At 48.8% G+C, this 19,021-nt stretch overlaps 36 non-coding genes across 36 annotated transcripts; all 36 read left to right on the plus strand.

The window, feature by feature from the left end:
* The first annotated feature begins 158 nt into the window (after positions 1-158).
* On the plus strand, positions 159-297 carry LOC130650492 (U4 spliceosomal RNA). The gene has a single exon (XR_008983879.1). It is a non-coding gene; the product is annotated as a U4 spliceosomal RNA (small nuclear RNA).
* A 395-nt stretch (positions 298-692) lies between these two features.
* On the plus strand, positions 693-831 carry LOC130650504 (U4 spliceosomal RNA). Its single transcript, XR_008983891.1, has one exon. It is a non-coding gene; the product is annotated as a U4 spliceosomal RNA (small nuclear RNA).
* Positions 832-1,226: 395 nt separating this feature from the next.
* LOC130650516 (U4 spliceosomal RNA) lies at positions 1,227-1,365 on the plus strand. The gene has a single exon (XR_008983903.1). It is a non-coding gene; the product is annotated as a U4 spliceosomal RNA (small nuclear RNA).
* A 395-nt stretch (positions 1,366-1,760) lies between these two features.
* Positions 1,761-1,899, plus strand: LOC130650531 (U4 spliceosomal RNA). The gene has a single exon (XR_008983916.1). It is a non-coding gene; the product is annotated as a U4 spliceosomal RNA (small nuclear RNA).
* A 395-nt stretch (positions 1,900-2,294) lies between these two features.
* LOC130650543 (U4 spliceosomal RNA) lies at positions 2,295-2,433 on the plus strand. The gene has a single exon (XR_008983928.1). It is a non-coding gene; the product is annotated as a U4 spliceosomal RNA (small nuclear RNA).
* Positions 2,434-2,828: 395 nt separating this feature from the next.
* On the plus strand, positions 2,829-2,967 carry LOC130650555 (U4 spliceosomal RNA). Its single transcript, XR_008983940.1, has one exon. It is a non-coding gene; the product is annotated as a U4 spliceosomal RNA (small nuclear RNA).
* Positions 2,968-3,362: 395 nt separating this feature from the next.
* On the plus strand, positions 3,363-3,501 carry LOC130650567 (U4 spliceosomal RNA). The gene has a single exon (XR_008983953.1). It is a non-coding gene; the product is annotated as a U4 spliceosomal RNA (small nuclear RNA).
* A 395-nt stretch (positions 3,502-3,896) lies between these two features.
* Positions 3,897-4,035, plus strand: LOC130650579 (U4 spliceosomal RNA). Its single transcript, XR_008983965.1, has one exon. It is a non-coding gene; the product is annotated as a U4 spliceosomal RNA (small nuclear RNA).
* A 395-nt stretch (positions 4,036-4,430) lies between these two features.
* Positions 4,431-4,569, plus strand: LOC130649667 (U4 spliceosomal RNA). The gene has a single exon (XR_008983091.1). It is a non-coding gene; the product is annotated as a U4 spliceosomal RNA (small nuclear RNA).
* Positions 4,570-4,964: 395 nt separating this feature from the next.
* On the plus strand, positions 4,965-5,103 carry LOC130649678 (U4 spliceosomal RNA). The gene has a single exon (XR_008983102.1). It is a non-coding gene; the product is annotated as a U4 spliceosomal RNA (small nuclear RNA).
* A 395-nt stretch (positions 5,104-5,498) lies between these two features.
* Positions 5,499-5,637, plus strand: LOC130649690 (U4 spliceosomal RNA). Its single transcript, XR_008983113.1, has one exon. It is a non-coding gene; the product is annotated as a U4 spliceosomal RNA (small nuclear RNA).
* Positions 5,638-6,032: 395 nt separating this feature from the next.
* Positions 6,033-6,171, plus strand: LOC130649701 (U4 spliceosomal RNA). The gene has a single exon (XR_008983124.1). It is a non-coding gene; the product is annotated as a U4 spliceosomal RNA (small nuclear RNA).
* A 395-nt stretch (positions 6,172-6,566) lies between these two features.
* Positions 6,567-6,705, plus strand: LOC130649713 (U4 spliceosomal RNA). Its single transcript, XR_008983135.1, has one exon. It is a non-coding gene; the product is annotated as a U4 spliceosomal RNA (small nuclear RNA).
* Positions 6,706-7,100: 395 nt separating this feature from the next.
* Positions 7,101-7,239, plus strand: LOC130649725 (U4 spliceosomal RNA). The gene has a single exon (XR_008983147.1). It is a non-coding gene; the product is annotated as a U4 spliceosomal RNA (small nuclear RNA).
* A 395-nt stretch (positions 7,240-7,634) lies between these two features.
* On the plus strand, positions 7,635-7,773 carry LOC130649737 (U4 spliceosomal RNA). The gene has a single exon (XR_008983158.1). It is a non-coding gene; the product is annotated as a U4 spliceosomal RNA (small nuclear RNA).
* Positions 7,774-8,168: 395 nt separating this feature from the next.
* LOC130649748 (U4 spliceosomal RNA) lies at positions 8,169-8,307 on the plus strand. Its single transcript, XR_008983169.1, has one exon. It is a non-coding gene; the product is annotated as a U4 spliceosomal RNA (small nuclear RNA).
* A 395-nt stretch (positions 8,308-8,702) lies between these two features.
* Positions 8,703-8,841, plus strand: LOC130649759 (U4 spliceosomal RNA). The gene has a single exon (XR_008983180.1). It is a non-coding gene; the product is annotated as a U4 spliceosomal RNA (small nuclear RNA).
* Positions 8,842-9,236: 395 nt separating this feature from the next.
* On the plus strand, positions 9,237-9,375 carry LOC130649770 (U4 spliceosomal RNA). Its single transcript, XR_008983191.1, has one exon. It is a non-coding gene; the product is annotated as a U4 spliceosomal RNA (small nuclear RNA).
* A 395-nt stretch (positions 9,376-9,770) lies between these two features.
* On the plus strand, positions 9,771-9,909 carry LOC130649783 (U4 spliceosomal RNA). The gene has a single exon (XR_008983202.1). It is a non-coding gene; the product is annotated as a U4 spliceosomal RNA (small nuclear RNA).
* Positions 9,910-10,304: 395 nt separating this feature from the next.
* LOC130649794 (U4 spliceosomal RNA) lies at positions 10,305-10,443 on the plus strand. The gene has a single exon (XR_008983213.1). It is a non-coding gene; the product is annotated as a U4 spliceosomal RNA (small nuclear RNA).
* Positions 10,444-10,838: 395 nt separating this feature from the next.
* On the plus strand, positions 10,839-10,977 carry LOC130649965 (U4 spliceosomal RNA). The gene has a single exon (XR_008983375.1). It is a non-coding gene; the product is annotated as a U4 spliceosomal RNA (small nuclear RNA).
* Positions 10,978-11,372: 395 nt separating this feature from the next.
* On the plus strand, positions 11,373-11,511 carry LOC130649806 (U4 spliceosomal RNA). Its single transcript, XR_008983224.1, has one exon. It is a non-coding gene; the product is annotated as a U4 spliceosomal RNA (small nuclear RNA).
* Positions 11,512-11,906: 395 nt separating this feature from the next.
* On the plus strand, positions 11,907-12,045 carry LOC130649818 (U4 spliceosomal RNA). The gene has a single exon (XR_008983235.1). It is a non-coding gene; the product is annotated as a U4 spliceosomal RNA (small nuclear RNA).
* A 395-nt stretch (positions 12,046-12,440) lies between these two features.
* LOC130649829 (U4 spliceosomal RNA) lies at positions 12,441-12,579 on the plus strand. Its single transcript, XR_008983246.1, has one exon. It is a non-coding gene; the product is annotated as a U4 spliceosomal RNA (small nuclear RNA).
* A 395-nt stretch (positions 12,580-12,974) lies between these two features.
* On the plus strand, positions 12,975-13,113 carry LOC130649842 (U4 spliceosomal RNA). Its single transcript, XR_008983258.1, has one exon. It is a non-coding gene; the product is annotated as a U4 spliceosomal RNA (small nuclear RNA).
* Positions 13,114-13,508: 395 nt separating this feature from the next.
* Positions 13,509-13,647, plus strand: LOC130649853 (U4 spliceosomal RNA). Its single transcript, XR_008983269.1, has one exon. It is a non-coding gene; the product is annotated as a U4 spliceosomal RNA (small nuclear RNA).
* Positions 13,648-14,042: 395 nt separating this feature from the next.
* On the plus strand, positions 14,043-14,181 carry LOC130649864 (U4 spliceosomal RNA). Its single transcript, XR_008983280.1, has one exon. It is a non-coding gene; the product is annotated as a U4 spliceosomal RNA (small nuclear RNA).
* A 395-nt stretch (positions 14,182-14,576) lies between these two features.
* Positions 14,577-14,715, plus strand: LOC130649875 (U4 spliceosomal RNA). The gene has a single exon (XR_008983291.1). It is a non-coding gene; the product is annotated as a U4 spliceosomal RNA (small nuclear RNA).
* Positions 14,716-15,110: 395 nt separating this feature from the next.
* LOC130649888 (U4 spliceosomal RNA) lies at positions 15,111-15,249 on the plus strand. Its single transcript, XR_008983302.1, has one exon. It is a non-coding gene; the product is annotated as a U4 spliceosomal RNA (small nuclear RNA).
* Positions 15,250-15,644: 395 nt separating this feature from the next.
* LOC130649900 (U4 spliceosomal RNA) lies at positions 15,645-15,783 on the plus strand. Its single transcript, XR_008983313.1, has one exon. It is a non-coding gene; the product is annotated as a U4 spliceosomal RNA (small nuclear RNA).
* A 395-nt stretch (positions 15,784-16,178) lies between these two features.
* Positions 16,179-16,317, plus strand: LOC130649911 (U4 spliceosomal RNA). The gene has a single exon (XR_008983324.1). It is a non-coding gene; the product is annotated as a U4 spliceosomal RNA (small nuclear RNA).
* A 395-nt stretch (positions 16,318-16,712) lies between these two features.
* On the plus strand, positions 16,713-16,851 carry LOC130649922 (U4 spliceosomal RNA). The gene has a single exon (XR_008983335.1). It is a non-coding gene; the product is annotated as a U4 spliceosomal RNA (small nuclear RNA).
* A 395-nt stretch (positions 16,852-17,246) lies between these two features.
* Positions 17,247-17,385, plus strand: LOC130649934 (U4 spliceosomal RNA). Its single transcript, XR_008983346.1, has one exon. It is a non-coding gene; the product is annotated as a U4 spliceosomal RNA (small nuclear RNA).
* A 395-nt stretch (positions 17,386-17,780) lies between these two features.
* Positions 17,781-17,919, plus strand: LOC130649946 (U4 spliceosomal RNA). Its single transcript, XR_008983357.1, has one exon. It is a non-coding gene; the product is annotated as a U4 spliceosomal RNA (small nuclear RNA).
* Positions 17,920-18,314: 395 nt separating this feature from the next.
* LOC130649958 (U4 spliceosomal RNA) lies at positions 18,315-18,453 on the plus strand. The gene has a single exon (XR_008983369.1). It is a non-coding gene; the product is annotated as a U4 spliceosomal RNA (small nuclear RNA).
* Positions 18,454-18,848: 395 nt separating this feature from the next.
* Positions 18,849-18,987, plus strand: LOC130649970 (U4 spliceosomal RNA). The gene has a single exon (XR_008983380.1). It is a non-coding gene; the product is annotated as a U4 spliceosomal RNA (small nuclear RNA).
* The last annotated feature ends 34 nt before the right edge of the window (positions 18,988-19,021 follow it).

Consider the following 19,021-nt stretch of genomic DNA (forward strand, 5'->3'; position numbering starts at 1 on the left):
CTCTCACGACGACAACGGACACTTGTCTTAGTTCGGCTATGAATATGAAAACTGTTTAAGTGGCACAAGGGAAAGGCGAGATGGGGACCAAAATGCCGTAACCACAAGCAATCGATAACGTTAAAGAAGCACGCGATGGTTGCCGCTCTTGTTGGCTTAGCTTTGCGCAGTGGCATTACCATAGCCAATGAGGTTTAACCGAGGCGTGGTGATTGCTAATTGAAAACTTTTCCCAATATCCCGCATGACGGCGTGAAACATCGCCGGCGTTGCAATATTTGGAGGTTCCCACTGGGACCATGCCTAAAAATAGAAATCTGCTGAGCTCACGAAGACTGCGTCGAATGCAAGAAAAGCGCAAAAATTCTTGTTTGCTCGCTTCCGGATGGAGAAGAACCCTTTCGTGTAAAGCAGGACACATTATGCATCGCCTCTTTTCAACGCAACTGGTCACTTCCGCAGACGGTGGGCATTCTAGGTGTAAATGGCGAATCAGTGGTGGAGACAAAGCGCTCGTTGCGGCACTGGCCCTTACTCTCACGACGACAACGGACACTTGTCTTAGTTCGGCTATGAATATGAAAACTGTTTAAGTGGCACAAGGGAAAGGCGAGATGGGGACCAAAATGCCGTAACCACAAGCAATCGATAACGTTAAAGAAGCACGCGATGGTTGCCGCTCTTGTTGGCTTAGCTTTGCGCAGTGGCATTACCATAGCCAATGAGGTTTAACCGAGGCGTGGTGATTGCTAATTGAAAACTTTTCCCAATATCCCGCATGACGGCGTGAAACATCGCCGGCGTTGCAATATTTGGAGGTTCCCACTGGGACCATGCCTAAAAATAGAAATCTGCTGAGCTCACGAAGACTGCGTCGAATGCAAGAAAAGCGCAAAAATTCTTGTTTGCTCGCTTCCGGATGGAGAAGAACCCTTTCGTGTAAAGCAGGACACATTATGCATCGCCTCTTTTCAACGCAACTGGTCACTTCCGCAGACGGTGGGCATTCTAGGTGTAAATGGCGAATCAGTGGTGGAGACAAAGCGCTCGTTGCGGCACTGGCCCTTACTCTCACGACGACAACGGACACTTGTCTTAGTTCGGCTATGAATATGAAAACTGTTTAAGTGGCACAAGGGAAAGGCGAGATGGGGACCAAAATGCCGTAACCACAAGCAATCGATAACGTTAAAGAAGCACGCGATGGTTGCCGCTCTTGTTGGCTTAGCTTTGCGCAGTGGCATTACCATAGCCAATGAGGTTTAACCGAGGCGTGGTGATTGCTAATTGAAAACTTTTCCCAATATCCCGCATGACGGCGTGAAACATCGCCGGCGTTGCAATATTTGGAGGTTCCCACTGGGACCATGCCTAAAAATAGAAATCTGCTGAGCTCACGAAGACTGCGTCGAATGCAAGAAAAGCGCAAAAATTCTTGTTTGCTCGCTTCCGGATGGAGAAGAACCCTTTCGTGTAAAGCAGGACACATTATGCATCGCCTCTTTTCAACGCAACTGGTCACTTCCGCAGACGGTGGGCATTCTAGGTGTAAATGGCGAATCAGTGGTGGAGACAAAGCGCTCGTTGCGGCACTGGCCCTTACTCTCACGACGACAACGGACACTTGTCTTAGTTCGGCTATGAATATGAAAACTGTTTAAGTGGCACAAGGGAAAGGCGAGATGGGGACCAAAATGCCGTAACCACAAGCAATCGATAACGTTAAAGAAGCACGCGATGGTTGCCGCTCTTGTTGGCTTAGCTTTGCGCAGTGGCATTACCATAGCCAATGAGGTTTAACCGAGGCGTGGTGATTGCTAATTGAAAACTTTTCCCAATATCCCGCATGACGGCGTGAAACATCGCCGGCGTTGCAATATTTGGAGGTTCCCACTGGGACCATGCCTAAAAATAGAAATCTGCTGAGCTCACGAAGACTGCGTCGAATGCAAGAAAAGCGCAAAAATTCTTGTTTGCTCGCTTCCGGATGGAGAAGAACCCTTTCGTGTAAAGCAGGACACATTATGCATCGCCTCTTTTCAACGCAACTGGTCACTTCCGCAGACGGTGGGCATTCTAGGTGTAAATGGCGAATCAGTGGTGGAGACAAAGCGCTCGTTGCGGCACTGGCCCTTACTCTCACGACGACAACGGACACTTGTCTTAGTTCGGCTATGAATATGAAAACTGTTTAAGTGGCACAAGGGAAAGGCGAGATGGGGACCAAAATGCCGTAACCACAAGCAATCGATAACGTTAAAGAAGCACGCGATGGTTGCCGCTCTTGTTGGCTTAGCTTTGCGCAGTGGCATTACCATAGCCAATGAGGTTTAACCGAGGCGTGGTGATTGCTAATTGAAAACTTTTCCCAATATCCCGCATGACGGCGTGAAACATCGCCGGCGTTGCAATATTTGGAGGTTCCCACTGGGACCATGCCTAAAAATAGAAATCTGCTGAGCTCACGAAGACTGCGTCGAATGCAAGAAAAGCGCAAAAATTCTTGTTTGCTCGCTTCCGGATGGAGAAGAACCCTTTCGTGTAAAGCAGGACACATTATGCATCGCCTCTTTTCAACGCAACTGGTCACTTCCGCAGACGGTGGGCATTCTAGGTGTAAATGGCGAATCAGTGGTGGAGACAAAGCGCTCGTTGCGGCACTGGCCCTTACTCTCACGACGACAACGGACACTTGTCTTAGTTCGGCTATGAATATGAAAACTGTTTAAGTGGCACAAGGGAAAGGCGAGATGGGGACCAAAATGCCGTAACCACAAGCAATCGATAACGTTAAAGAAGCACGCGATGGTTGCCGCTCTTGTTGGCTTAGCTTTGCGCAGTGGCATTACCATAGCCAATGAGGTTTAACCGAGGCGTGGTGATTGCTAATTGAAAACTTTTCCCAATATCCCGCATGACGGCGTGAAACATCGCCGGCGTTGCAATATTTGGAGGTTCCCACTGGGACCATGCCTAAAAATAGAAATCTGCTGAGCTCACGAAGACTGCGTCGAATGCAAGAAAAGCGCAAAAATTCTTGTTTGCTCGCTTCCGGATGGAGAAGAACCCTTTCGTGTAAAGCAGGACACATTATGCATCGCCTCTTTTCAACGCAACTGGTCACTTCCGCAGACGGTGGGCATTCTAGGTGTAAATGGCGAATCAGTGGTGGAGACAAAGCGCTCGTTGCGGCACTGGCCCTTACTCTCACGACGACAACGGACACTTGTCTTAGTTCGGCTATGAATATGAAAACTGTTTAAGTGGCACAAGGGAAAGGCGAGATGGGGACCAAAATGCCGTAACCACAAGCAATCGATAACGTTAAAGAAGCACGCGATGGTTGCCGCTCTTGTTGGCTTAGCTTTGCGCAGTGGCATTACCATAGCCAATGAGGTTTAACCGAGGCGTGGTGATTGCTAATTGAAAACTTTTCCCAATATCCCGCATGACGGCGTGAAACATCGCCGGCGTTGCAATATTTGGAGGTTCCCACTGGGACCATGCCTAAAAATAGAAATCTGCTGAGCTCACGAAGACTGCGTCGAATGCAAGAAAAGCGCAAAAATTCTTGTTTGCTCGCTTCCGGATGGAGAAGAACCCTTTCGTGTAAAGCAGGACACATTATGCATCGCCTCTTTTCAACGCAACTGGTCACTTCCGCAGACGGTGGGCATTCTAGGTGTAAATGGCGAATCAGTGGTGGAGACAAAGCGCTCGTTGCGGCACTGGCCCTTACTCTCACGACGACAACGGACACTTGTCTTAGTTCGGCTATGAATATGAAAACTGTTTAAGTGGCACAAGGGAAAGGCGAGATGGGGACCAAAATGCCGTAACCACAAGCAATCGATAACGTTAAAGAAGCACGCGATGGTTGCCGCTCTTGTTGGCTTAGCTTTGCGCAGTGGCATTACCATAGCCAATGAGGTTTAACCGAGGCGTGGTGATTGCTAATTGAAAACTTTTCCCAATATCCCGCATGACGGCGTGAAACATCGCCGGCGTTGCAATATTTGGAGGTTCCCACTGGGACCATGCCTAAAAATAGAAATCTGCTGAGCTCACGAAGACTGCGTCGAATGCAAGAAAAGCGCAAAAATTCTTGTTTGCTCGCTTCCGGATGGAGAAGAACCCTTTCGTGTAAAGCAGGACACATTATGCATCGCCTCTTTTCAACGCAACTGGTCACTTCCGCAGACGGTGGGCATTCTAGGTGTAAATGGCGAATCAGTGGTGGAGACAAAGCGCTCGTTGCGGCACTGGCCCTTACTCTCACGACGACAACGGACACTTGTCTTAGTTCGGCTATGAATATGAAAACTGTTTAAGTGGCACAAGGGAAAGGCGAGATGGGGACCAAAATGCCGTAACCACAAGCAATCGATAACGTTAAAGAAGCACGCGATGGTTGCCGCTCTTGTTGGCTTAGCTTTGCGCAGTGGCATTACCATAGCCAATGAGGTTTAACCGAGGCGTGGTGATTGCTAATTGAAAACTTTTCCCAATATCCCGCATGACGGCGTGAAACATCGCCGGCGTTGCAATATTTGGAGGTTCCCACTGGGACCATGCCTAAAAATAGAAATCTGCTGAGCTCACGAAGACTGCGTCGAATGCAAGAAAAGCGCAAAAAGTCTTGTTTGCTCGCTTCCGGATGGAGAAGAACCCTTTCGTGTAAAGCAGGACACATTATGCATCGCCTCTTTTCAACGCAACTGGTCACTTCCGCAGACGGTGGGCATTCTAGGTGTAAATGGCGAATCAGTGGTGGAGACAAAGCGCTCGTTGCGGCACTGGCCCTTACTCTCACGACGACAACGGACACTTGTCTTAGTTCGGCTATGAATATGAAAACTGTTTAAGTGGCACAAGGGAAAGGCGAGATGGGGACCAAAATGCCGTAACCACAAGCAATCGATAACGTTAAAGAAGCACGCGATGGTTGCCGCTCTTGTTGGCTTAGCTTTGCGCAGTGGCATTACCATAGCCAATGAGGTTTAACCGAGGCGTGGTGATTGCTAATTGAAAACTTTTCCCAATATCCCGCATGACGGCGTGAAACATCGCCGGCGTTGCAATATTTGGAGGTTCCCACTGGGACCATGCCTAAAAATAGAAATCTGCTGAGCTCACGAAGACTGCGTCGAATGCAAGAAAAGCGCAAAAATTCTTGTTTGCTCGCTTCCGGATGGAGAAGAACCCTTTCGTGTAAAGCAGGACACATTATGCATCGCCTCTTTTCAACGCAACTGGTCACTTCCGCAGACGGTGGGCATTCTAGGTGTAAATGGCGAATCAGTGGTGGAGACAAAGCGCTCGTTGCGGCACTGGCCCTTACTCTCACGACGACAACGGACACTTGTCTTAGTTCGGCTATGAATATGAAAACTGTTTAAGTGGCACAAGGGAAAGGCGAGATGGGGACCAAAATGCCGTAACCACAAGCAATCGATAACGTTAAAGAAGCACGCGATGGTTGCCGCTCTTGTTGGCTTAGCTTTGCGCAGTGGCATTACCATAGCCAATGAGGTTTAACCGAGGCGTGGTGATTGCTAATTGAAAACTTTTCCCAATATCCCGCATGACGGCGTGAAACATCGCCGGCGTTGCAATATTTGGAGGTTCCCACTGGGACCATGCCTAAAAATAGAAATCTGCTGAGCTCACGAAGACTGCGTCGAATGCAAGAAAAGCGCAAAAATTCTTGTTTGCTCGCTTCCGGATGGAGAAGAACCCTTTCGTGTAAAGCAGGACACATTATGCATCGCCTCTTTTCAACGCAACTGGTCACTTCCGCAGACGGTGGGCATTCTAGGTGTAAATGGCGAATCAGTGGTGGAGACAAAGCGCTCGTTGCGGCACTGGCCCTTACTCTCACGACGACAACGGACACTTGTCTTAGTTCGGCTATGAATATGAAAACTGTTTAAGTGGCACAAGGGAAAGGCGAGATGGGGACCAAAATGCCGTAACCACAAGCAATCGATAACGTTAAAGAAGCACGCGATGGTTGCCGCTCTTGTTGGCTTAGCTTTGCGCAGTGGCATTACCATAGCCAATGAGGTTTAACCGAGGCGTGGTGATTGCTAATTGAAAACTTTTCCCAATATCCCGCATGACGGCGTGAAACATCGCCGGCGTTGCAATATTTGGAGGTTCCCACTGGGACCATGCCTAAAAATAGAAATCTGCTGAGCTCACGAAGACTGCGTCGAATGCAAGAAAAGCGCAAAAATTCTTGTTTGCTCGCTTCCGGATGGAGAAGAACCCTTTCGTGTAAAGCAGGACACATTATGCATCGCCTCTTTTCAACGCAACTGGTCACTTCCGCAGACGGTGGGCATTCTAGGTGTAAATGGCGAATCAGTGGTGGAGACAAAGCGCTCGTTGCGGCACTGGCCCTTACTCTCACGACGACAACGGACACTTGTCTTAGTTCGGCTATGAATATGAAAACTGTTTAAGTGGCACAAGGGAAAGGCGAGATGGGGACCAAAATGCCGTAACCACAAGCAATCGATAACGTTAAAGAAGCACGCGATGGTTGCCGCTCTTGTTGGCTTAGCTTTGCGCAGTGGCATTACCATAGCCAATGAGGTTTAACCGAGGCGTGGTGATTGCTAATTGAAAACTTTTCCCAATATCCCGCATGACGGCGTGAAACATCGCCGGCGTTGCAATATTTGGAGGTTCCCACTGGGACCATGCCTAAAAATAGAAATCTGCTGAGCTCACGAAGACTGCGTCGAATGCAAGAAAAGCGCAAAAATTCTTGTTTGCTCGCTTCCGGATGGAGAAGAACCCTTTCGTGTAAAGCAGGACACATTATGCATCGCCTCTTTTCAACGCAACTGGTCACTTCCGCAGACGGTGGGCATTCTAGGTGTAAATGGCGAATCAGTGGTGGAGACAAAGCGCTCGTTGCGGCACTGGCCCTTACTCTCACGACGACAACGGACACTTGTCTTAGTTCGGCTATGAATATGAAAACTGTTTAAGTGGCACAAGGGAAAGGCGAGATGGGGACCAAAATGCCGTAACCACAAGCAATCGATAACGTTAAAGAAGCACGCGATGGTTGCCGCTCTTGTTGGCTTAGCTTTGCGCAGTGGCATTACCATAGCCAATGAGGTTTAACCGAGGCGTGGTGATTGCTAATTGAAAACTTTTCCCAATATCCCGCATGACGGCGTGAAACATCGCCGGCGTTGCAATATTTGGAGGTTCCCACTGGGACCATGCCTAAAAATAGAAATCTGCTGAGCTCACGAAGACTGCGTCGAATGCAAGAAAAGCGCAAAAATTCTTGTTTGCTCGCTTCCGGATGGAGAAGAACCCTTTCGTGTAAAGCAGGACACATTATGCATCGCCTCTTTTCAACGCAACTGGTCACTTCCGCAGACGGTGGGCATTCTAGGTGTAAATGGCGAATCAGTGGTGGAGACAAAGCGCTCGTTGCGGCACTGGCCCTTACTCTCACGACGACAACGGACACTTGTCTTAGTTCGGCTATGAATATGAAAACTGTTTAAGTGGCACAAGGGAAAGGCGAGATGGGGACCAAAATGCCGTAACCACAAGCAATCGATAACGTTAAAGAAGCACGCGATGGTTGCCGCTCTTGTTGGCTTAGCTTTGCGCAGTGGCATTACCATAGCCAATGAGGTTTAACCGAGGCGTGGTGATTGCTAATTGAAAACTTTTCCCAATATCCCGCATGACGGCGTGAAACATCGCCGGCGTTGCAATATTTGGAGGTTCCCACTGGGACCATGCCTAAAAATAGAAATCTGCTGAGCTCACGAAGACTGCGTCGAATGCAAGAAAAGCGCAAAAATTCTTGTTTGCTAGCTTCCGGATGGAGAAGAACCCTTTCGTGTAAAGCAGGACACATTATGCATCGCCTCTTTTCAACGCAACTGGTCACTTCCGCAGACGGTGGGCATTCTAGGTGTAAATGGCGAATCAGTGGTGGAGACAAAGCGCTCGTTGCGGCACTGGCCCTTACTCTCACGACGACAACGGACACTTGTCTTAGTTCGGCTATGAATATGAAAACTGTTTAAGTGGCACAAGGGAAAGGCGAGATGGGGACCAAAATGCCGTAACCACAAGCAATCGATAACGTTAAAGAAGCACGCGATGGTTGCCGCTCTTGTTGGCTTAGCTTTGCGCAGTGGCATTACCATAGCCAATGAGGTTTAACCGAGGCGTGGTGATTGCTAATTGAAAACTTTTCCCAATATCCCGCATGACGGCGTGAAACATCGCCGGCGTTGCAATATTTGGAGGTTCCCACTGGGACCATGCCTAAAAATAGAAATCTGCTGAGCTCACGAAGACTGCGTCGAATGCAAGAAAAGCGCAAAAATTCTTGTTTGCTCGCTTCCGGATGGAGAAGAACCCTTTCGTGTAAAGCAGGACACATTATGCATCGCCTCTTTTCAACGCAACTGGTCACTTCCGCAGACGGTGGGCATTCTAGGTGTAAATGGCGAATCAGTGGTGGAGACAAAGCGCTCGTTGCGGCACTGGCCCTTACTCTCACGACGACAACGGACACTTGTCTTAGTTCGGCTATGAATATGAAAACTGTTTAAGTGGCACAAGGGAAAGGCGAGATGGGGACCAAAATGCCGTAACCACAAGCAATCGATAACGTTAAAGAAGCACGCGATGGTTGCCGCTCTTGTTGGCTTAGCTTTGCGCAGTGGCATTACCATAGCCAATGAGGTTTAACCGAGGCGTGGTGATTGCTAATTGAAAACTTTTCCCAATATCCCGCATGACGGCGTGAAACATCGCCGGCGTTGCAATATTTGGAGGTTCCCACTGGGACCATGCCTAAAAATAGAAATCTGCTGAGCTCACGAAGACTGCGTCGAATGCAAGAAAAGCGCAAAAATTCTTGTTTGCTCGCTTCCGGATGGAGAAGAACCCTTTCGTGTAAAGCAGGACACATTATGCATCGCCTCTTTTCAACGCAACTGGTCACTTCCGCAGACGGTGGGCATTCTAGGTGTAAATGGCGAATCAGTGGTGGAGACAAAGCGCTCGTTGCGGCACTGGCCCTTACTCTCACGACGACAACGGACACTTGTCTTAGTTCGGCTATGAATATGAAAACTGTTTAAGTGGCACAAGGGAAAGGCGAGATGGGGACCAAAATGCCGTAACCACAAGCAATCGATAACGTTAAAGAAGCACGCGATGGTTGCCGCTCTTGTTGGCTTAGCTTTGCGCAGTGGCATTACCATAGCCAATGAGGTTTAACCGAGGCGTGGTGATTGCTAATTGAAAACTTTTCCCAATATCCCGCATGACGGCGTGAAACATCGCCGGCGTTGCAATATTTGGAGGTTCCCACTGGGACCATGCCTAAAAATAGAAATCTGCTGAGCTCACGAAGACTGCGTCGAATGCAAGAAAAGCGCAAAAATTCTTGTTTGCTCGCTTCCGAATGGAGAAGAACCCTTTCGTGTAAAGCAGGACACATTATGCATCGCCTCTTTTCAACGCAACTGGTCACTTCCGCAGACGGTGGGCATTCTAGGTGTAAATGGCGAATCAGTGGTGGAGACAAAGCGCTCGTTGCGGCACTGGCCCTTACTCTCACGACGACAACGGACACTTGTCTTAGTTCGGCTATGAATATGAAAACTGTTTAAGTGGCACAAGGGAAAGGCGAGATGGGGACCAAAATGCCGTAACCACAAGCAATCGATAACGTTAAAGAAGCACGCGATGGTTGCCGCTCTTGTTGGCTTAGCTTTGCGCAGTGGCATTACCATAGCCAATGAGGTTTAACCGAGGCGTGGTGATTGCTAATTGAAAACTTTTCCCAATATCCCGCATGACGGCGTGAAACATCGCCGGCGTTGCAATATTTGGAGGTTCCCACTGGGACCATGCCTAAAAATAGAAATCTGCTGAGCTCACGAAGACTGCGTCGAATGCAAGAAAAGCGCAAAAATTCTTGTTTGCTCGCTTCCGGATGGAGAAGAACCCTTTCGTGTAAAGCAGGACACATTATGCATCGCCTCTTTTCAACGCAACTGGTCACTTCCGCAGACGGTGGGCATTCTAGGTGTAAATGGCGAATCAGTGGTGGAGACAAAGCGCTCGTTGCGGCACTGGCCCTTACTCTCACGACGACAACGGACACTTGTCTTAGTTCGGCTATGAATATGAAAACTGTTTAAGTGGCACAAGGGAAAGGCGAGATGGGGACCAAAATGCCGTAACCACAAGCAATCGATAACGTTAAAGAAGCACGCGATGGTTGCCGCTCTTGTTGGCTTAGCTTTGCGCAGTGGCATTACCATAGCCAATGAGGTTTAACCGAGGCGTGGTGATTGCTAATTGAAAACTTTTCCCAATATCCCGCATGACGGCGTGAAACATCGCCGGCGTTGCAATATTTGGAGGTTCCCACTGGGACCATGCCTAAAAATAGAAATCTGCTGAGCTCACGAAGACTGCGTCGAATGCAAGAAAAGCGCAAAAATTCTTGTTTGCTCGCTTCCGGATGGAGAAGAACCCTTTCGTGTAAAGCAGGACACATTATGCATCGCCTCTTTTCAACGCAACTGGTCACTTCCGCAGACGGTGGGCATTCTAGGTGTAAATGGCGAATCAGTGGTGGAGACAAAGCGCTCGTTGCGGCACTGGCCCTTACTCTCACGACGACAACGGACACTTGTCTTAGTTCGGCTATGAATATGAAAACTGTTTAAGTGGCACAAGGGAAAGGCGAGATGGGGACCAAAATGCCGTAACCACAAGCAATCGATAACGTTAAAGAAGCACGCGATGGTTGCCGCTCTTGTTGGCTTAGCTTTGCGCAGTGGCATTACCATAGCCAATGAGGTTTAACCAAGGCGTGGTGATTGCTAATTGAAAACTTTTCCCAATATCCCGCATGACGGCGTGAAACATCGCCGGCGTTGCAATATTTGGAGGTTCCCACTGGGACCATGCCTAAAAATAGAAATCTGCTGAGCTCACGAAGACTGCGTCGAATGCAAGAAAAGCGCAAAAATTCTTGTTTGCTCGCTTCCGGATGGAGAAGAACCCTTTCGTGTAAAGCAGGACACATTATGCATCGCCTCTTTTCAACGCAACTGGTCACTTCCGCAGACGGTGGGCATTCTAGGTGTAAATGGCGAATCAGTGGTGGAGACAAAGCGCTCGTTGCGGCACTGGCCCTTACTCTCACGACGACAACGGACACTTGTCTTAGTTCGGCTATGAATATGAAAACTGTTTAAGTGGCACAAGGGAAAGGCGAGATGGGGACCAAAATGCCGTAACCACAAGCAATCGATAACGTTAAAGAAGCACGCGATGGTTGCCGCTCTTGTTGGCTTAGCTTTGCGCAGTGGCATTACCATAGCCAATGAGGTTTAACCGAGGCGTGGTGATTGCTAATTGAAAACTTTTCCCAATATCCCGCATGACGGCGTGAAACATCGCCGGCGTTGCAATATTTGGAGGTTCCCACTGGGACCATGCCTAAAAATAGAAATCTGCTGAGCTCACGAAGACTGCGTCGAATGCAAGAAAAGCGCAAAAATTCTTGTTTGCTCGCTTCCGGATGGAGAAGAACCCTTTCGTGTAAAGCAGGACACATTATGCATCGCCTCTTTTCAACGCAACTGGTCACTTCCGCAGACGGTGGGCATTCTAGGTGTAAATGGCGAATCAGTGGTGGAGACAAAGCGCTCGTTGCGGCACTGGCCCTTACTCTCACGACGACAACGGACACTTGTCTTAGTTCGGCTATGAATATGAAAACTGTTTAAGTGGCACAAGGGAAAGGCGAGATGGGGACCAAAATGCCGTAACCACAAGCAATCGATAACGTTAAAGAAGCACGCGATGGTTGCCGCTCTTGTTGGCTTAGCTTTGCGCAGTGGCATTACCATAGCCAATGAGGTTTAACCGAGGCGTGGTGATTGCTAATTGAAAACTTTTCCCAATATCCCGCATGACGGCGTGAAACATCGCCGGCGTTGCAATATTTGGAGGTTCCCACTGGGACCATGCCTAAAAATAGAAATCTGCTGAGCTCACGAAGACTGCGTCGAATGCAAGAAAAGCGCAAAAATTCTTGTTTGCTCGCTTCCGGATGGAGAAGAACCCTTTCGTGTAAAGCAGGACACATTATGCATCGCCTCTTTTCAACGCAACTGGTCACTTCCGCAGACGGTGGGCATTCTAGGTGTAAATGGCGAATCAGTGGTGGAGACAAAGCGCTCGTTGCGGCACTGGCCCTTACTCTCACGACGACAACGGACACTTGTCTTAGTTCGGCTATGAATATGAAAACTGTTTAAGTGGCACAAGGGAAAGGCGAGATGGGGACCAAAATGCCGTAACCACAAGCAATCGATAACGTTAAAGAAGCACGCGATGGTTGCCGCTCTTGTTGGCTTAGCTTTGCGCAGTGGCATTACCATAGCCAATGAGGTTTAACCGAGGCGTGGTGATTGCTAATTGAAAACTTTTCCCAATATCCCGCATGACGGCGTGAAACATCGCCGGCGTTGCAATATTTGGAGGTTCCCACTGGGACCATGCCTAAAAATAGAAATCTGCTGAGCTCACGAAGACTGCGTCGAATGCAAGAAAAGCGCAAAAATTCTTGTTTGCTCGCTTCCGGATGGAGAAGAACCCTTTCGTGTAAAGCAGGACACATTATGCATCGCCTCTTTTCAACGCAACTGGTCACTTCCGCAGACGGTGGGCATTCTAGGTGTAAATGGCGAATCAGTGGTGGAGACAAAGCGCTCGTTGCGGCACTGGCCCTTACTCTCACGACGACAACGGACACTTGTCTTAGTTCGGCTATGAATATGAAAACTGTTTAAGTGGCACAAGGGAAAGGCGAGATGGGGACCAAAATGCCGTAACCACAAGCAATCGATAACGTTAAAGAAGCACGCGATGGTTGCCGCTCTTGTTGGCTTAGCTTTGCGCAGTGGCATTACCATAGCCAATGAGGTTTAACCGAGGCGTGGTGATTGCTAATTGAAAACTTTTCCCAATATCCCGCATGACGGCGTGAAACATCGCCGGCGTTGCAATATTTGGAGGTTCCCACTGGGACCATGCCTAAAAATAGAAATCTGCTGAGCTCACGAAGACTGCGTCGAATGCAAGAAAAGCGCAAAAATTCTTGTTTGCTCGCTTCCGGATGGAGAAGAACCCTTTCGTGTAAAGCAGGACACATTATGCATCGCCTCTTTTCAACGCAACTGGTCACTTCCGCAGACGGTGGGCATTCTAGGTGTAAATGGCGAATCAGTGGTGGAGACAAAGCGCTCGTTGCGGCACTGGCCCTTACTCTCACGACGACAACGGACACTTGTCTTAGTTCGGCTATGAATATGAAAACTGTTTAAGTGGCACAAGGGAAAGGCGAGATGGGGACCAAAATGCCGTAACCACAAGCAATCGATAACGTTAAAGAAGCACGCGATGGTTGCCGCTCTTGTTGGCTTAGCTTTGCGCAGTGGCATTACCATAGCCAATGAGGTTTAACCGAGGCGTGGTGATTGCTAATTGAAAACTTTTCCCAATATCCCGCATGACGGCGTGAAACATCGCCGGCGTTGCAATATTTGGAGGTTCCCACTGGGACCATGCCTAAAAATAGAAATCTGCTGAGCTCACGAAGACTGCGTCGAATGCAAGAAAAGCGCAAAAATTCTTGTTTGCTCGCTTCCGGATGGAGAAGAACCCTTTCGTGTAAAGCAGGACACATTATGCATCGCCTCTTTTTAACGCAACTGGTCACTTCCGCAGACGGTGGGCATTCTAGGTGTAAATGGCGAATCAGTGGTGGAGACAAAGCGCTCGTTGCGGCACTGGCCCTTACTCTCACGACGACAACGGACACTTGTCTTAGTTCGGCTATGAATATGAAAACTGTTTAAGTGGCACAAGGGAAAGGCGAGATGGGGACCAAAATGCCGTAACCACAAGCAATCGATAACGTTAAAGAAGCACGCGATGGTTGCCGCTCTTGTTGGCTTAGCTTTGCGCAGTGGCATTACCATAGCCAATGAGGTTTAACCGAGGCGTGGTGATTGCTAATTGAAAACTTTTCCCAATATCCCGCATGACGGCGTGAAACATCGCCGGCGTTGCAATATTTGGAGGTTCCCACTGGGACCATGCCTAAAAATAGAAATCTGCTGAGCTCACGAAGACTGCGTCGAATGCAAGAAAAGCGCAAAAATTCTTGTTTGCTCGCTTCCGGATGGAGAAGAACCCTTTCGTGTAAAGCAGGACACATTATGCATCGCCTCTTTTCAACGCAACTGGTCACTTCCGCAGACGGTGGGCATTCTAGGTGTAAATGGCGAATCAGTGGTGGAGACAAAGCGCTCGTTGCGGCACTGGCCCTTACTCTCACGACGACAACGGACACTTGTCTTAGTTCGGCTATGAATATGAAAACTGTTTAAGTGGCACAAGGGAAAGGCGAGATGGGGACCAAAATGCCGTAACCACAAGCAATCGATAACGTTAAAGAAGCACGCGATGGTTGCCGCTCTTGTTGGCTTAGCTTTGCGCAGTGGCATTACCATAGCCAATGAGGTTTAACCGAGGCGTGGTGATTGCTAATTGAAAACTTTTCCCAATATCCCGCATGACGGCGTGAAACATCGCCGGCGTTGCAATATTTGGAGGTTCCCACTGGGACCATGCCTAAAAATAGAAATCTGCTGAGCTCACGAAGACTGCGTCGAATGCAAGAAAAGCGCAAAAATTCTTGTTTGCTCGCTTCCGGATGGAGAAGAACCCTTTCGTGTAAAGCAGGACACATTATGCATCGCCTCTTTTCAACGCAACTGGTCACTTCCGCAGACGGTGGGCATTCTAGGTGTAAATGGCGAATCAGTGGTGGAGACAAAGCGCTCGTTGCGGCACTGGCCCTTACTCTCACGACGACAACGGACACTTGTCTTAGTTCGGCTATGAATATGAAAACTGTTTAAGTGGCACAAGGGAAAGGCGAGATGGGGACCAAAATGCCGTAACCACAAGCAATCGATAACGTTAAAGAAGCACGCGATGGTTGCCGCTCTTGTTGGCTTAGCTTTGCGCAGTGGCATTACCATAGCCAATGAGGTTTAACCGAGGCGTGGTGATTGCTAATTGAAAACTTTTCCCAATATCCCGCATGACGGCGTGAAACATCGCCGGCGTTGCAATATTTGGAGGTTCCCACTGGGACCATGCCTAAAAATAGAAATCTGCTGAGCTCACGAAGACTGCGTCGAATGCAAGAAAAGCGCAAAAATTCTTGTTTGCTCGCTTCCGGATGGAGAAGAACCCTTTCGTGTAAAGCAGGACACATTATGCATCGCCTCTTTTCAACGCAACTGGTCACTTCCGCAGACGGTGGGCATTCTAGGTGTAAATGGCGAATCAGTGGTGGAGACAAAGCGCTCGTTGCGGCACTGGCCCTTACTCTCACGACGACAACGGACACTTGTCTTAGTTCGGCTATGAATATGAAAACTGTTTAAGTGGCACAAGGGAAAGGCGAGATGGGGACCAAAATGCCGTAACCACAAGCAATCGATAACGTTAAAGAAGCACGCGATGGTTGCCGCTCTTGTTGGCTTAGCTTTGCGCAGTGGCATTACCATAGCCAATGAGGTTTAACCGAGGCGTGGTGATTGCTAATTGAAAACTTTTCCCAATATCCCGCATGACGGCGTGAAACATCGCCGGCGTTGCAATATTTGGAGGTTCCCACTGGGACCATGCCTAAAAATAGAAATCTGCTGAGCTCACGAAGACTGCGTCGAATGCAAGAAAAGCGCAAAAATTCTTGTTTGCTCGCTTCCGGATGGAGAAGAACCCTTTCGTGTAAAGCAGGACACATTATGCATCGCCTCTTTTCAACGCAACTGGTCACTTCCGCAGACGGTGGGCATTCTAGGTGTAAATGGCGAATCAGTGGTGGAGACAAAGCGCTCGTTGCGGCACTGGCCCTTACTCTCACGACGACAACGGACACTTGTCTTAGTTCGGCTATGAATATGAAAACTGTTTAAGTGGCACAAGGGAAAGGCGAGATGGGGACCAAAATGCCGTAACCACAAGCAATCGATAACGTTAAAGAAGCACGCGATGGTTGCCGCTCTTGTTGGCTTAGCTTTGCGCAGTGGCATTACCATAGCCAATGAGGTTTAACCGAGGCGTGGTGATTGCTAATTGAAAACTTTTCCCAATATCCCGCATGACGGCGTGAAACATCGCCGGCGTTGCAATATTTGGAGGTTCCCACTGGGACCATGCCTAAAAATAGAAATCTGCTGAGCTCACGAAGACTGCGTCGAATGCAAGAAAAGCGCAAAAATTCTTGTTTGCTCGCTTCCGGATGGAGAAGAACCCTTTCATGTAAAGCAGGACACATTATGCATCGCCTCTTTTCAACGCAACTGGTCACTTCCGCAGACGGTGGGCATTCTAGGTGTAAATGGCGAATCAGTGGTGGAGACAAAGCGCTCGTTGCGGCACTGGCCCTTACTCTCACGACGACAACGGACACTTGTCTTAGTTCGGCTATGAATATGAAAACTGTTTAAGTGGCACAAGGGAAAGGCGAGATGGGGACCAAAATGCCGTAACCACAAGCAATCGATAACGTTAAAGAAGCACGCGATGGTTGCCGCTCTTGTTGGCCTAGCTTTGCGCAGTGGCATTACCATAGCCAATGAGGTTTAACCGAGGCGTGGTGATTGCTAATTGAAAACTTTTCCCAATATCCCGCATGACGGCGTGAAACATCGCCGGCGTTGCAATATTTGGAGGTTCCCACTGGGACCATGCCTAAAAATAGAAATCTGCTGAGCTCACGAAGACTGCGTCGAATGCAAGAAAAGCGCAAAAATTCTTGTTTGCTCGCTTCCGGATGGAGAAGAACCCTTTCGTGTAAAGCAGGACACATTATGCATCGCCTCTTTTCAACGCAACTGGTCACTTCCGCAGACGGTGGGCATTCTAGGTGTAAATGGCGAATCAGTGGTGGAGACAAAGCGCTCGTTGCGGCACTGGCCCTTACTCTCACGACGACAACGGACACTTGTCTTAGTTCGGCTATGAATATGAAAACTGTTTAAGTGGCACAAGGGAAAGGCGAGATGGGGACCAAAATGCCGTAACCACAAGCAATCGATAACGTTAAAGAAGCACGCGATGGTTGCCGCTCTTGTTAGCTTAGCTTTGCGCAGTGGCATTACCATAGCCAATGAGGTTTAACCGAGGCGTGGTGATTGCTAATTGAAAACTTTTCCCAATATCCCGCATGACGGCGTGAAACATCGCCGGCGTTGCAATATTTGGAGGTTCCCACTGGGACCATGCCTAAAAATAGAAATCTGCTGAGCTCACGAAGACTGCGTCGAATGCAAGAAAAGCGCAAAAATTCTTGTTTGCTCGCTTCCGGATGGAGAAGAACCCTTTCGTGTAAAGCAGGACACATTATGCATCGCCTCTTTTCAACGCAACTGGTCACTTCCGCAGACGGTGGGCATTCTAGGTGTAAATGGCGAATCAGTGGTGGAGACAAAGCGCTCGTTGCGGCACTGGCCCTTACTCTCACGACGACAACGGACACTTGTCTTAGTTCGGCTATGAATATGAAAACTGTTTAAGTGGCACAAGGGAAAGGCGAGATGGGGACCAAAATGCCGTAACCACAAGCAATCGATAACGTTAAAGAAGCACGCGATGGTTGCCGCTCTTGTTGGCTTAGCTTTGCGCAGTGGCATTACCATAGCCAATGAGGTTTAACCGAGGCGTGGTGATTGCTAATTGAAAACTTTTCCCAATATCCCGCATGACGGCGTGAAACATCGCCGGCGTTGCAATATTTGGAGGTTCCCACTGGGACCATGCCTAAAAATAGAAATCTGCTGAGCTCACGAAGACTGCGTCGAATGCGAGAAAAGCGCAAAAATTCTTGTTTGCTCGCTTCCGGATGGAGAAGAACCCTTTCGTGTAAAGCAGGACACATTATGCATCGCCTCTTTTCAACGCAACTGGTCACTTCCGCAGACGGTGGGCATTCTAGGTGTAAATGGCGAATCAGTGGTGGAGACAAAGCGCTCGTTGCGGCACTGGCCCTTACTCTCACGACGACAACGGACACTTGTCTTAGTTCGGCTATGAATATGAAAACTGTTTAAGTGGCACAAGGGAAAGGCGAGATGGGGACCAAAATGCCGTAACCACAAGCAATCGATAACGTTAAAGAAGCACGCGATGGTTGCCGCTCTTGTTGGCTTAGCTTTGCGCAGTGGCATTACCATAGCCAATGAGGTTTAACCGAGGCGTGGTGATTGCTAATTGAAAACTTTTCCCAATATCCCGCATGACGGCGTGAAACATCGCCGGCGTTGCAATATTTGGAGGTTCCCACTGGGACCATGCCTAAAAATAGAAATCTGCTGAGCTCACGAAGACTGCGTCGAATGCAAGAAAAGCGCAAAAATTCTTGTTTGCTCGCTTCCGGATGGAGAAGAACCCTTTCGTGTAAAGCAGGACACATTATGCATCGCCTCTTTTCAACGCAACTGGTCACTTCCGCAGACGGTGGGCATTCTAGGTGTAAATGGCGAATCAGTGGTGGAGACAAAGCGCTCGTTGCGGCACTGGCCCTTACTCTCACGACGACAACGGACACTTGTCTTAGTTCGGCTATGAATATGAAAACTGTTTAAGTGGCACAAGGGAAAGGCGAGATGGGGACCAAAATGCCGTAACCACAAGCAATCGATAACGTTAAAGAAGCACGCGATGGTTGCCGCTCTTGTTGGCTTAGCTTTGCGCAGTGGCATTACCATAGCCAATGAGGTTTAACCGAGGCGTGGTGATTGCTAATTGAAAACTTTTCCCAATATCCCGCATGACGGCGTGAAACATCGCCGGCGTTGCAATATTTGGAGGTTCCCACTGGGACCATGCCTAAAAATAGAAATCTGCTGAGCTCACG

The sequence above is a fragment of the Hydractinia symbiolongicarpus genome, chromosome 7 (genome assembly GCF_029227915.1).
Source record: "Hydractinia symbiolongicarpus strain clone_291-10 chromosome 7, HSymV2.1, whole genome shotgun sequence".
In the NCBI taxonomy this organism is placed as follows: domain Eukaryota; kingdom Metazoa; phylum Cnidaria; class Hydrozoa; order Anthoathecata; family Hydractiniidae; genus Hydractinia; species Hydractinia symbiolongicarpus.